Source organism: Vidua chalybeata, chromosome 8, assembly GCF_026979565.1.
Source record: "Vidua chalybeata isolate OUT-0048 chromosome 8, bVidCha1 merged haplotype, whole genome shotgun sequence".
NCBI lineage: Eukaryota > Metazoa > Chordata > Aves > Passeriformes > Viduidae > Vidua > Vidua chalybeata.
Genome location: NC_071537.1, coordinates 31540842 through 31555041, shown reverse-complemented (window position 1 = coordinate 31555041; position 14200 = coordinate 31540842). Strand labels below are relative to the sequence as shown.

The 14200-nt window shown below is 39.5% G+C and overlaps 1 long non-coding RNA gene across 1 annotated transcript in view; it reads left to right on the top strand.

The window, feature by feature from the left end:
- Window positions 1-13956, top strand: part of LOC128791633 (uncharacterized) — a 38320-nt gene extending 24364 nt beyond the window's left edge. The window contains exons 2-3 of the long non-coding RNA XR_008432099.1: window positions 13384-13489; window positions 13673-13956. This is a non-coding gene — a long non-coding RNA (uncharacterized LOC128791633). The remainder of the gene's footprint in view (window positions 1-13383; window positions 13490-13672) is intronic.
- The last annotated feature ends 244 nt before the right edge of the window (window positions 13957-14200 follow it).

The following is a 14200-nucleotide window of genomic DNA, read 5'->3' as shown; positions in this document are numbered from 1 at the left end:
TTGGTGAGATCTTTGGATCACTTGACAAGTGCTGCAGCCTGAGCTGCACTCCTCCTGTCCCCACGCTTTGGAGAGTGGGCCAAAGGAAACCCAGAGACATCCAAGCCTTCCAGCAGAATGACTTTGTATCTATAGAGAACTACAAAGTCACTAAGTCTTTCTAGATCAGGAAGGATTTGGATGGCCTTAATTCACGTTTGTTGAGGAAAAGAATCTGTTTCTAGTTTTGTACAACTTTCATTTGTCACAGTTAATGGCCTATGAAAATTTGATTGCTTTACAGGACAAAGTGCAAAAACTTAAACTTCTAAAATGTATTTCACACGTGACACAAAAAGGTGTGGTAGAAATTTACTTGTTTTTTCACACATATTTGGAAGTCTCTCTTGCAAGAAAAATCATTGTCCTAATTTTAAGGAGAGTGAAATAATTTTGAATTATTTTTGCCATGCTATTCTCAAGTTCAAAAATAAATAATAGCCAGTATCTCTCCCTATTTCTCTTTTTGTGTGAAAAGATACAATTTGTAGTGAGGGAGGAGGAGTGTCTTTCTGGAAGGCAATCATTCTGATTTCTGAGTATCAGATATATTTTCTTTGGGTAATTTATATAGGATGATGTGAAACTACTGACTTATGCTCTTGCAGCCTCAGGATGAAATCACTGCTTTTTCTTGTAAGAAGGTGGCAACACCTCACCAGATGTCATAAGAATGACACAGATTCTGGATATGATTCCTATTACTCCAAGAGGTCTGAAGTAACATTCAGCAGTTCTAATTTTGTTCATCTGAGTCCTGAGGGCAGTGAAAAACAGGATGGAAGAAGGGCTCCAGGCAGAAACTGTAGAAAGAAACTGAGCAGCTTTCAGTAACTTTTCTAAATATTTGCGGGGATGTTTTGCTCTGATATTGAATAAAATTGATTTCCTCTGGAGATCTGCTTCATTCCCAATTCATTAATCAAAGAGCAAAACTTAGCACTGTTTATAAATGCTCTTTATGTTGTAAAATTCAAAACATTCCCAACACACCTGGATGTGTTCCTGTGTCACCTGCTCTAGGTTACCCTGCCCTGGCAGGGGGGTGGGACTGGATGATCTCCAGAGGTCCCTTCCAACCCCAACAGTTCTGTGAGTCTGTGGAAATGCATAGCAGCCCTGTGATCTGCTCCTCTAACTCCTAACTATACCTGAAGCCACATAAAATGTTTCTGTCTTTAAGACTAACCCCAGCCAGGCCATTCTGGTGTTGTGCTGCTGTCTGTGTCCCTGCTGAGTCACAGCTTTCTACTGATGGGAGGTTACAGCTGCTCCAAGGGTAGTTGGATCATTGGGGTCCCAGCTTTTTTAGCCCTTAGCAAATCAGCTGAAATTGCTCAGCTGAAACATGAAACGATCTACTTTTAACTGAGAGCAAATATGTTGTGCTTTTTTTGGAAAGGTAATAGAAGAATCCTGAAAAGATGAAATTATGAACTACTCAGGAGTCTCCCAGAGAGCTAATTTTGTACTGAGTCAGAAGAAAAATACTGTTGGGTTTTTTATATTTTTTTTTTAATTATGGGAGGTTTAATGGAGTAGCTGGAGCTCAGAGGAAGCTATTTATTAAAGTCAAGTCTTCTTAATTAGGATATAGTTGCCTTTTAGTTTACTTCTGGGCAGGCCAGTAAAACCCATGTTCTCATCCATGATAGTAACCTCCAGAAATTGTTTTCTTATTTTCTAAATTACAGAAGATAAAATGAAATTATACCTGTAGCAAAGTTAAAATGGAAGTTCAACTTACATCATTGGGGTTTCTGTGTTTCCTTTAAGTAAAATGCTGTGGACCTTTTGTCCACATTTTGATCTCCCATTAGGATCATGATTAGTGATGTTTTCTTGAATTACCATTCCTTAATACTGAAATAGATTTTAGACCATAGTAACCCTCTGAGTATTTTCTAGAAATAGATTAATTTTTGTTTTCTCTGCCAACTTTGGGAAAAATAGGAAAACAAATTGAAAGGTTGTCTTTATTGTGAGGTTGCAAAAAATGGTGCAGCTTCATCTCAATGTACACTACAGAAATAGACAAAACCCCCACTATTCTGACTCCTCCCTTCTCTGCAGTTCTGGTGCTGCCTGGAATGTCCAGGGCAGTTCCCTCAGCAGTGGTTATTGTCTCTGTACATGGAATTACAGTTGCTTTTCCTACACTTCCCACTGAATGCCTTTACTGGGAGGTTGCACTGCAACATGATTGAAATGACACCACAGTAAACCGGAGGAAGACATAGGAATGTAGGTAGTCCTTCATCATGACAATTTTATGGAAAATATGTTTATTGTACTGCATCCTTCTTTCATGCATTGCATTTGTAGCCCATTGAGGTGTCCCCTGCTAGAGGAGGAAAAGAAGTGGGCAGCTTGGCAGGAAGCCAACTAAGGAGATGATCTGTGTTTGCAAACACTTACCAGTTTGCTCACAGGCTGCTCCTGCTCTTTATCAAAGGCAAGTGACCATGTTCATCCCTTTGAAACAGGCAAGATGCTATCAGAGAACACATATAAGAAGCACACAGGCATTCTTAATTAAGTTTATGATCTCATTGTCCTTTTGTGTTGACACTGCAGTTCTGGGAGTAGCCCCTGTGGAAGCCTAATGTGATGGGAATAGCTGCCTGCCTGAAATCCACTTGCTGCAGCTCCTCACTTTCCTGCAAGCACAATTTCTTTTGATTGAGTCCCAGCTCAAAGAGGGGAAAGTACCTCTATCATATAGGCTAGAGAGAAGTGAAAAGTTTTGCGTTTGCTCCTTGCCAGAAGACATTCAGTCCCAAGTCACAAACTATGCAGAACTCTTGTCTGGTTTCAAGTTTTTAAGGAATATGTAGTTTCTGTAAGAAAGGAACTCACAGTCATGGCATTACCCTTTTCTGGTTCAAAAATTTAACTGTTTCTTTAGTTAAACTCCTTTTTACGAAGTTTTTCCTCATAAAGTTTCAGCTATGCCTTAACTTCTCATCTTTCTTGATGTGCAGATTCTTACTTGACCTTAATTAAATTTATGTTTTATTTCTGTGCTTATTCCCAAATGTCTGGTCTCTAGTGAGCAAAATGCTCAAAGATTTTCTGCAGGTCTCAAGAGAGCTGCAAATTTTATTGCTATGTGCTTGCATTTGCTGCAGATACAGGTGACATTGAAAGAGGTGTTCCTTGGCCTTGACTAATCGGTAATTTTGACAGCCCTGAGTGTATTTTAAGAGGAGTTGAGGATATGGTGAGTTGCCAAGAGTCACTTGTACATACTATCAATTGCCTTGGCAACTCACTGTTGTACATTACAGCTTTGACTGGCTTCCAGTCTGAAATACACTATGAAAGAGGTGGTTATTTATATCCCTGAGGCTGTCCTTCCAGCACTGTATGGAGACAGGAGCACATGTGATTAAACCACACCAACACATGAAAACCTGGAGTGAGTGGAGGTTTTCCTACAGTGCTCTCATGGGAGGAAGATGACTAATTGACAGTACTGAGCTGCCACATCCTGAATTTCTAGCTCCTCTGATATTTCTCTTGCATTTGCTGGCATCCAAACCAGGCAGAGCTAATTACAGGGGATCAGGGAAGAGTCAATTCTCATGAGAACACTTAAAAAGGACAACAGTGAACAACTGACAGCAGAGCTTGTAGTTTCTGTCAGCCCTATTCATTTTGAATGCTCACTTGCATAGCATGTTAATAGCTCAGTAAGCTGTTAAACTTAGACTTTTAAAATTACAAAAATGAAAGCCACAAGGTCTAAAAACTAAAGGAAAATATGTGTTATTGTAGGAGTTCTGTGAACATCTAGAGGCAGACAAAAATAGCTTAAAGCTTTGTTGCCTTTCCTCCATAGAGGTACTCTCTAGTCCAGTTTGTACACCTGCAGCTGTGGGGCTGCTGCAGAGCTTTTTCCTGCCCTGTCCCTCCAATTGCCTGTGGTGGCATTAGCTTTTCATAGTTCAATCTGCATCAGATGTAACAGTATGAAAATAATCAATTTACTTTCTTGGGTAGAAGTTAGGCATAAAAACATTTTGTATCAAAGTTTTTACATGCCCCGTGACTTGAAATGGAGAATTTTTGATTTTTTCCAGCATGAGTTTCTTCTGTTTATTATTTTTATATTAATCAAAGACCTAATGGAAGTCATTAAGCAGAGGAGTGTTTTGTTTTTGATGAAAAATGAAAGGCATTCAATACCACAAAGATTAATTCTATACAGTAAGAAAGACTGGAGTCTTTAGGAACAAATTAAGTCAAGCATCCTACAGGCAAGTGAAAAAAAAATTGAACTGGAAGACAAATTCTTGAACAAGAGAGATAACAGAAACCTCAAAAAGTTGTCAGACATGGTTTGAAACTTGTATTTAATTTTGCGATGTGGTAAGAGATTAGAAGAGTGAGACACTGAAGCACAAGAACAGGAGTGGAAGTGCCAGCAGTTTTCCACATGTGCTTCCTTCAGGGCAGTGATGTGTGTGTGTAATATGTGTAAAATGGCTCGTGCCCAATGTCATGGACTCTGAGCTCTTGGTGCTTCTGCAAGGCTGGCAGCATAACGAGGATTTGGACAGTCTGTAATTCAAACCCCAGACAGCTGAGACTGGTAAATCTAGAAAAGAATGACCTTGGCTCGCAATTCCAATAGCAGGCTAAGAGAACTGAGTTTTTTCAATAATCTTTCCTAAACTGGGGGAAAAAATCTACCAAATCAGAATAGTTTCATCTATTGATGGCTGGCAGCCAAGTGCCTCAATAATTCTGTTCAGGGCAAAGTAGCAACAACTTTCAGCTATGGCCAACATTGTGGAGACACAAACATTTGAATTTATTGAATAAATTCAAATTTCTTTGGAGATAATGACATACAAAATTGCATGACATTCTAGAAGAGTAATTTTTAATTAGGATGGTGCTGCAGCAGTTCTGGGGTAGGTATGTGGACTGGACATCTGTCACTGGTCTAACAATCTCTGTTTCCTTTGCAAAGAAATCTTTCCCATTTTTTGCCCCCACCATGCTTCCATTTTTTTTTTCCCTTTTCTCTCTTAAATGACGTGAAAATATTAGAAATGTGTTCCATGGTCAGTGGCACTGTGGCAGGATCTATGCACCTTGTGTAATTTCTCCTCTCTGCCCCACTGGTTTTGTGCCTGTTGCAAGGGTTAGTGTGCTGTCCTTGGACACCTCTCTGTTCACTTGAACAGCTGCACACAGCACAGAAGAAAATAGCTGAATGTTCCCCCCCCCCACTCATCTTCAACAACCCTTTTAACTCCAGCTGTGTGAGGAACCTCTCCCTTGCTTTGTGGGTAATTATTTCAATTCCCATGTACTTTGGTTCCTGTTCTTGGCCAGTTGATTGTTGGCCCTTACAATAATGAACAGTAATCTTGGCTTGTTGCAAAAAAGTTTTGGGCACAGGACAGCCCAGAGTTTTAAAATTAAGCTGTAAGATTTCTGCAGCTGGTTGACTAGAACCTTTCTGAGGTTCATAAAAATGAAACACTGGAGAATGACAATATTGGAGTCTACCAATATACTACTTCATTTGTGAGCAAAGGCAACACTGTACTTGGAAGATTACAGAAAGCTGTGGGCACCACTTACATCCCAACAAGAAGTTTGCTGCTGACCAAACAAAAGACTTTTAAATCACTTTTGTGTGCACTGAATATCTGTGGCCATGGTTGCTATATTTCATATACAAACAATAATCCATTTTTCAGCTGTCCTGGTGGATCATCAGGTCACTGCTGAGTATTCAAGAGTGGAGGTATGGAAAAGGCAAAATCACTGATGTGTGATAATTTTATAGAAGTAGCCCATTACTTTGAGCAAATGGCTGCTTTTTATCTGTTTGGTGGTTGAGCTGGTGCTTTTTCAGGACAGCAAGGTGTCTGCTTCAAGTACAGCATGCTTTTCATGCATAATAACAACATTTCTCTAGCCTTCAAATGTTTTGGTTTTAGAAAGGCCTTTTTTTTTTTTGCTTTTGTGGTTATAGAACTTAGACAGTTTAACAACTTTGTGCTGTATATGAGCTGGGATTTTATTCTAGCATGAAGAGTTAATTTAATAGAGTAGTTCTGAGTCACTTGTTTCCAGCACTGTTTTACTGAAAATGACAGGTTTGACAGAAATCTAAGGAAGCCAGGGATCTCAGAGACACTTGAGGACTCAGAGTTATTCAGGAGATGTTTTTTCTTTTGTGACTGGACACATATTAAAAAAAAAATTCTATGATTTATCAGTTCTCAACTGCTGTTTTTACCTGTGGTAGAATAGCTAGCATCTACTTATTTCCAGATGGGGCCTGGACTTCATTAACTGATCAGTACAATCTCAACAGAAATTCAAATTTTTTTTTAATCCTTGTCAGGAGTGTCAGAGTAGACAATTACTGTTGCAATGTCTGTCTCATTACATGATAAATTGAAGCTTCCATTACAGTAGACTACATCTGCTTGTCTATTGACAATGAAGGATGCAGCCATGCATACTTGACGAATATTAAGAGAAAACAGAATATCAGCTGAAACTTTGTCTGACTAAGCATCTCTCCAAGGGCTTTTGGCCCTGAATTGTTTCAGTGTTCTGGGAGGCGGGAGATGATGCTTGTCAGAGTGTCTGTCCCACCTCTCCTGGGACTGAAGGGAGGCATTAGTGACAGCTTTCTCAGCTGTTCTCTCTGGGCCAGTTAGCAGGGCAAGTGACAGCAGAATGAGCAGTTTGGGCAGCAGTGGGATGTTTCATGCCACGCTTCTTTCGCAAACACAACCTCATTATTAGTTAATTTTTTTTCATTACTTAAATTATAGAAAAAGCAGCAGAACTGGCTTGATAAAACTTGCTTCTTCTTCCACTATCCCCTTTTGTCAAATCCCCATTTGCCTGTATATGAATAAAACTTTATCAGTGTAATGAATTTTTAATAAGGATTAGTTATATATGTATATTATTATTAGCCTGTTGCATGTGGAGCATTTGCCCAGACCAGAGACCGTGACCAGAGAGCTCCCAGCCACTGCTGTAAATTAGTGTGGCCAATGCAGTGACATCTCCTACAGGCATCCTGCTTGTGCCTTACAAGAGCATTCCAACAGTATTAGTTGGGAGTCAGAAACTGTGACAGAGCAGATTCTGCACGCAGTTGTTCTCTGAGATTTGTAGTGTAGTGACTCAATCCATCTGCCTGGTGAACAGCAGCAATTTCAGCAGTTCTATATAAATAACACCTGTGTCAGTTTTGCGAGCACATAGTAGTTGAGTACATTCTAGGGATTAGCAGCTTGAGCATCAAAGTGATAAATTTACAAGTTTTTTCTAAACCATACCTATTTATATAGAATATTCCAGTTGTTTTGGGTAATTAAATAAAGGTTAAATTTGGTTTTATGTCCCTAATGCACACAAAATAATATAAAATTTATATTTTGCTGTGAGAGTATCTGAGTCAGTCTTAGATATTTCACAATATAAAAGAGAAGTCAGACATCATTAATTGGATTCCATCTGTAGCTTTTTTGTAGTGAATATTTTTTACCTTTGTGGCTTACTGGAACCAAAGATGTTTTCTTGTTCTGGTATCCTTGCCCAAGTGATAAGGTCTCCCACTCAGTAAGCAATCATCCAGAGGGAGGAAGGAAGCATGAGATTGTTTAAGGTCACTACAGCTTGAACCACGACTTGAACATTGCAAATTTATTCTCTCTTAGTGTGAACTCAATCTGAACTTCTCCTTCTCTTGTGTTCTCAGTCTCTCTTTCTGGAATGCATTAGATTAATGAAGACCCTGTTATGAAAACTGTTGGTTATTGTGGGTGTTCCACCTACTGACTTAGCACATCCCAGCGATCTTCCCCAACTCTTGCTGGGCACCAAAAGGCACTACCTCCTCTCAGGCATACTAGTTCTCTGCCTGAGAAATTACCTAGTCCATAGTGCTGGGACCATGTGCCTCAAATTTGCCATTCCCAATGCTTTGGTGTACATCAGGGATCTGAAAAACCACCTGTAGTCCAGCTCAGTTATGGTAAAAAGGAAAAAAGTTGATATACAAAATGCAGAACATATACATGTTTATGAAGACAAAGATAAGCGTGTGAAAGGAAAAACATATGCGAAATGAGTTATGTTGGAAAAGACAGAAATGTCCAGCTAATTGCTCGCTGGGTGCTTGGCTAATACTTCTGCTCCTGACCTTTGTTCCCTGTGCAGGACAGGTGTATTTAGGACACTTCCCAGGAAGGGCTCTCCTCACTTACAGTGTGTGGGTCCCCTGCAGGCTCATGTCTTTGTGCTCCTCAGTCTTGACAGCAGTGGCCCTCAGTGCGCTCAGATGGTAATTTCAATGTTTGCTCCAGCACTGCTCTCATGTATTTAGTAGTGCCTGTAACTTAAAGGCAGAACAGGTGCCAGTCTCCTGAGCTCAACTGGGGTTATGCATATTTAACTTTTTTTTTTTAGCAGCCAGCGCTGTTTTATAGGACTATGAGAATGAAAAGAAGAATTGAATTTCTCAAATCCAGTGTAAACTGAGGTTACTTTTCCTACACATCCCTGTCATGGTTTCATTGACACTACATCTGTCTGTCATACTAATTTACATCTACCTCTGAGAGGCCCCGTGTTTTCCCAGATAAACTACACATTTTGGTCTAGCTGATCGTGACTGTTCATGTGCGTAGTGGTGATGCCTATTTTTGCTATGTCCTACAGAAAAGTACAGAAAATGAATTTCAGATGTTAAGTTTCTGTAGAGTAAGCGAGGATTTGGTTATGGGACTGTCCATATGGAAGCTGTGGTGATTCATAGAGGAAAATATGGAATCACAGACTCTGCTCCTTTGGGCATTGGTGAACAGAGGTTATGGTTTAGACATGTGGAGTTCCATTGGGTTTTGTGTTTACTTAGGAGAAAGCTGGCAATGAAGTTTGGTGTTGTGTGAAAAGAGATAGCATAGAATTGAGCTGCAGGCTGTGGAACATGCTTGCACAATGCCATGGCAGCACAGGGAAGTTTGTTTCCACCTGACTTTGGGGGAAAGGAGGTGCCACATGGCAGAGCCCTGTGGAGAAGAGCCTGTGGAAGCTGACAGACCCCTGAATAGCAGGAGATCACCCCTATAGGGACATGAGGAAAGCTGTTGCTGACATGGCAATGTGTGACAGGTTGCTAAGTGAGACTTCCCATATAGGGAAATATTTTGTCTTGAAGAAATGTCTAAACCCAGCTTGTTGCTTTGAATAAGCAGTTCAGATTCCCTGCTGGTCTGAGTCCATGTCTCAGTGGTTACAGTGTTGTTACTCTGCTAAGTGAGACAAACTTTTCAGATGATGCTGTTGAAGGGAAAGGAAGTAGAATGTAAATTCCCTTTCAGGCCTTTTTGATCTCCCTTATGCTTTAAACTCATGTTGTGTATGGGAAGAGAACACACTGTCCAAAATTATTTCGAGGTGATAGGTGGTAGGATCCCAGCAATACTCCCAGTGATGTCACCTCAAGTCTCAGTGGAAGCTGGACAAAGATTTGGGGCAATTCAGTGCAGTTCTTTAACCTAAGGGAGTGACAGGTATTTCTCTGGATGTTCATTTGTCTGTATAATAGAAATCCATTTTTTCCTTCTGATGTTGCTGGATTGCTGAGCATGTTAGACTGGGCACAGACATCAATGTGATTTGGTGGGCTTGGGATTGCAACCTCTCAGGTTTGGGGCATGAACAGCAGTTGCTCATATTTGTATGCAACGTGTGTTGGCTTTTATACCCTGAGTGTATGGATTTCTGACTGGCTGTGGCTTGCCTGGTCAGCTGTGTGGGGTCACCACAACTCCTCCCACTCTGCCCCTGCTCCAGTCCTCCTCAGCTGGCTGTGCTTTAAAGTGATAATCCTGTTGCACTAAAAAGGATGAGAAAGGCTTGCTAGGGTGCAGTCTGGGAAGCTGGAAAATGGGCTGCCTGTCACTGGAGAAGGGCTGGTTTAAACTGTTTAGCTTGTGTTGACATCAGCAGTGATGCTCAGAATAAGAGCATATAAATGGGATTTGTCTACTTACTATATAGGTGATACCACCTTTCTGTAGTTTTCACTTCCTAACTGTAAGCAAATAGTGTTGCTCCTGCAGAGGAAGAACTTGTGCTCTGGGTTTTATTTCATCCTTCAGCATAAAGAAGTTCAAAATAGATAATGGTGTTTGGAATCTTTTTACTTATTTTGAAACAGAGGTTGGAGTCATCACTCATGAATCATCATTCATGTCAGTGAAATGTTGCCAGCATTTCAAGAGAAAACTTGTGATACACTAATCTATCATGAACTATTTTCCTAAATTTATTACTCCCCACTCTTGCAAATTGTCCTGCTAAAATAATTTTCAGTATTGGTGGGAACAACTCTGTCAGGTAGTTTGAAATCTGACTTTGAAAGACCTCCATGGTTTTTGTGAGTGGATCATATCCACAACATAGCTGAGGAATGTGCAAACTTTGGTTTATCAGACATATTAGAAGTCATTAGGGAGTGGCCTTTTTTTTTTTTTTTCTTTAATCTAAGCTTTTATTTTTCATGAGAGAGCTCAATTTAGTTAAGTGAGGACTTAGGAGTAGGTTATTATTCAAGCCACCTTACTTAGTTTAGTTTCTTTCATAAAAGGTGTAAAACTCAAAGTTGATTGAGGAAGGAAATTATGTGAACTGGGGATTCTAAACAGATCTGCAAAAGCACATGGAAAATTAAACACAGATATTCTGTTCATGTACAAAGTAATTTAGATGGTGAATGGAAACCATATACTGTGAAAATCAGCAAATATTCCATGTTCATAAATAATTGAAACTCCTCAGGGTAAAATATTCATTTGCAGTAGGCACCTAATACAGCCAGACAAATACAAAAAGGACATAAGACCACTGAAGAATATCCAATACCTGATAAAGGACTCTATTGCACCTGCATCAAATGTCCCAGGTTAACATATGGTGTCAAAGTGAAACTGATGATCACACAAAGTGAAATAATAGAACAAGCTGATTATCTACTGATAGTATCTAGTAGAAGAACCTTTTGCCAACCAGTATGCATATTCATAAAGAACAGTAGGTTTAAAACTTACTTCTGTCTTAAACAGCAAGAAATAGGTACATGGCAGTTGAGGTTCAAATATTTATTCTGGAGATTGATGTTTTAAAAAGTATCTTTTAAGTATATTAAAATAAATTAAGAAGAAAAAAATTACCCAGAAATATTTTGCTACTGTGCTGGGACATGTCTATCTACCAAGTGACTATTTGTAATTCCAAAGATGCTTGTAATTATTACCAGTGCTTGTTCAAACAGTGAGACAAAGCCTGCTATCGGAGGAGGATGTGAACACAGGAAAAAATCTTTTAATTTGTTATCAAAAACTACATACACCAGCATTGGAGGCATAGGCTTTTAAAATGAGGTCTGACCTCAGATACATTGCTGCTGCTGTTGTCAGAAAAAGGTTAATTATGGGAGTTAAATTTTTTCCATTGCAGATTCCTGGATTATTGCCACTATAAAACACAACAGTGACCATGCCGTCCCCTCAGGCAGAGGGGACAAACAGACTGAGGGACAGGAGCACAGACAGTACTGTAGAAACCAGCCCCAGGGCATCCTGCAGTTGCTCAGCTGGGGCACACAGCCTCTGACAATGGGAGTGAGCACTCAGACCTGTGCTTTGCATCTTTACTAAATACTGGTATTTTCACAAAGGGGTGAAAATAACTGTAATGAAGGTAAAGATTAAACTGATGCAATGAAGACATCTTGGTGCTGTCCTTTGGTTAGCTCCAAGCAATGACTTGCACCACTGAACTGGCTTTCACTCTGTTAATGCCCAGGTTACCATATTTCTGTTCTTTCCTAAAACAACCTCACCCAAACAAATACTACCTGATCTTAAGAGATTTTCTTTTACAAAACAACTTGAAAGTTATCTTATACTTATAACTTATCTTCATGGCAAATTTCTTCACAAAATGTGATGCTTCATAATCACACAAAACCATTTGATACGAACTCACAACCAAACTATATCAGACGTGGATATTCTTTAGCTCTTTTGATCCTGTGGCCTAGCTGCTGAATTGTTTTGATTGTTTTGTGGTTCTCAGCTTTTCTGAGTATTTCAGAACTGCAGCCAGCTGTGGTACCATTAAGTTTGTTTTCTAAAAAGTGTTGTTGTTTTGGTGTGGGTTTTTTTTTTTTTTTTTTTTTTTTTGCTTTGTATTCATATTCATCAAACTGGCCTCTAAATCAGTCTGGGATCTTTATAAGCTTACAAATCTAGTGTGACTCACAGAGCCTGGTCTAATGGTCTGATATTCTAGTCTTTGTGCTTTGTGCAACTTCTAAAAATATAGAGGCTAAAGCCACAGTAAGCCCCATGTTATCAGTAGCTGCTGGTGATTGTTAGGAGGAATTACAGCCCAGCAACCCATTTTTGTTTGCTGCAGCAATAAGCATATCCCCTTGATTTGCCCTGAATACACCACAAACCAGGGTCCTTTTCCCCCACTATTCTTTTTGTGATTAGTATTGCCTGTCTTGCAAACAGGAAAGAATATGGACAGTTTGAATTTTCCCTCTCGTATATTGTTCTGGGTTTAGCATCCTATTGTACAAAATTCTGGTCTCAGTTAATCCAAATTCTGGGAGATTTCATATGGCTGGGAGAGTCTGACTTTGTGTCCTGAGCATTGTCTTGTGGTCAGAACAGGGTGCTGAGACAGGTGAGCTTTTGCTCTGCCTCACTGATTTCTGATTTCCAGTTGAAGACAGTGATTTTGAGTGTCACTCCTTTATGGCTTGAGCATTTTGTAACTGCACATGAGAGGGGATGGAGATTCATGCTCAATAAGTGCTTTCATCTGAGGAGTAAAAAGCCTGGAGTATGTTATTATTTTGAAGTCTGTAGTTAAGTATTGCACTTAATTAGAAATAAGCTAAATATGTGTAAGACTGCATCTTGCAAACTAGCTTGCAGTTTTTTACATGTTTAGTAGTCTCTTGGGAAAGATTTTACATACACTTTCTATCACACAGTGCTGATGTTTGTTTGCTTTGGAGGCAAGTTTCTTATGTTGCGTTTCTTGGGTGAATCTTTACTGTTGCGTCAATCAATTGTTCACTACTTATTTATTGACATAATAATTTCCCTTGCTAATTTTCCATTACCCATTTATTGTTGTTTCTTTCATAATGCAGTTCCTAAGCTCCCAAGTGAAATTATATGTTTTCTAGTTCAAGGGGATTTTTTGGGTTTGATGTTTGTTTTCCTTTTCCCCCTCTCCTACATCTGCTTATCATTTTTTCTTAATTAGAAAATGAACATCATCAAGAGGTCCTTACTTTGCCAGCTCAGTCTGAAATGCAAACTACAGCTGCAGTTAAGTGTTGATAGCTCCCAGGAGAATTCAGATTACCATGGTGAGGTTTGATAACTGTGAGGAAAAAAATGACCAAAAGCTTCTGAAAACACAAATATTTTGAAAATAATTATTTTGTTATTACACCAGTGTGTTACTATAGACATACTGGTTAGTTGGTTTTGTGGGGAAAGAGAGGCACATGCACAAATATAACTATTTTTTTTGTCTTCTTTCAAACTAGGTCATATGGAGCTGTGTCTCTGCCACCTTCTCTGCTCTTTTTTTCTGAAATTGACAGGATTTAACCTATTTACAAGATGTCTTTGCAAATTAAGTATGCGCACGACTCCAGAAGCCAAACATAGTCTGCAGAGCACTGAAAGCCAGCCTTTTTCTTGAGGTCACACATTTAATGACACTGGACCTGAGTTTCTGTTCGTGGCACTGCCTCCTGATTTCTGCTTCTGTTCCACCTTCTTTGCAGCTGCATCACGCAATCCTTTATTTTATTTTGACAATTAATAAAGTGTGGGTGGGGATTACTGTTGTATAAATGAAATGAGGATGCTGCTGCTGGGAGAAATGGAAATTATCTTGCTGTTGAGGGGGAAAGATTGGTGAAGATTGTGAAATATGTGGAGATGTTTCTTCCCTGCACTGTGCTGTGTTTAAAAGCTCATTCTGTTTAAGGATACATGAGCTACCTATAAAATCTTGTGAGATTTTTGAGCCAGTTAGGGGTTGGGATGGCTTCCAGATATGGTGGCAG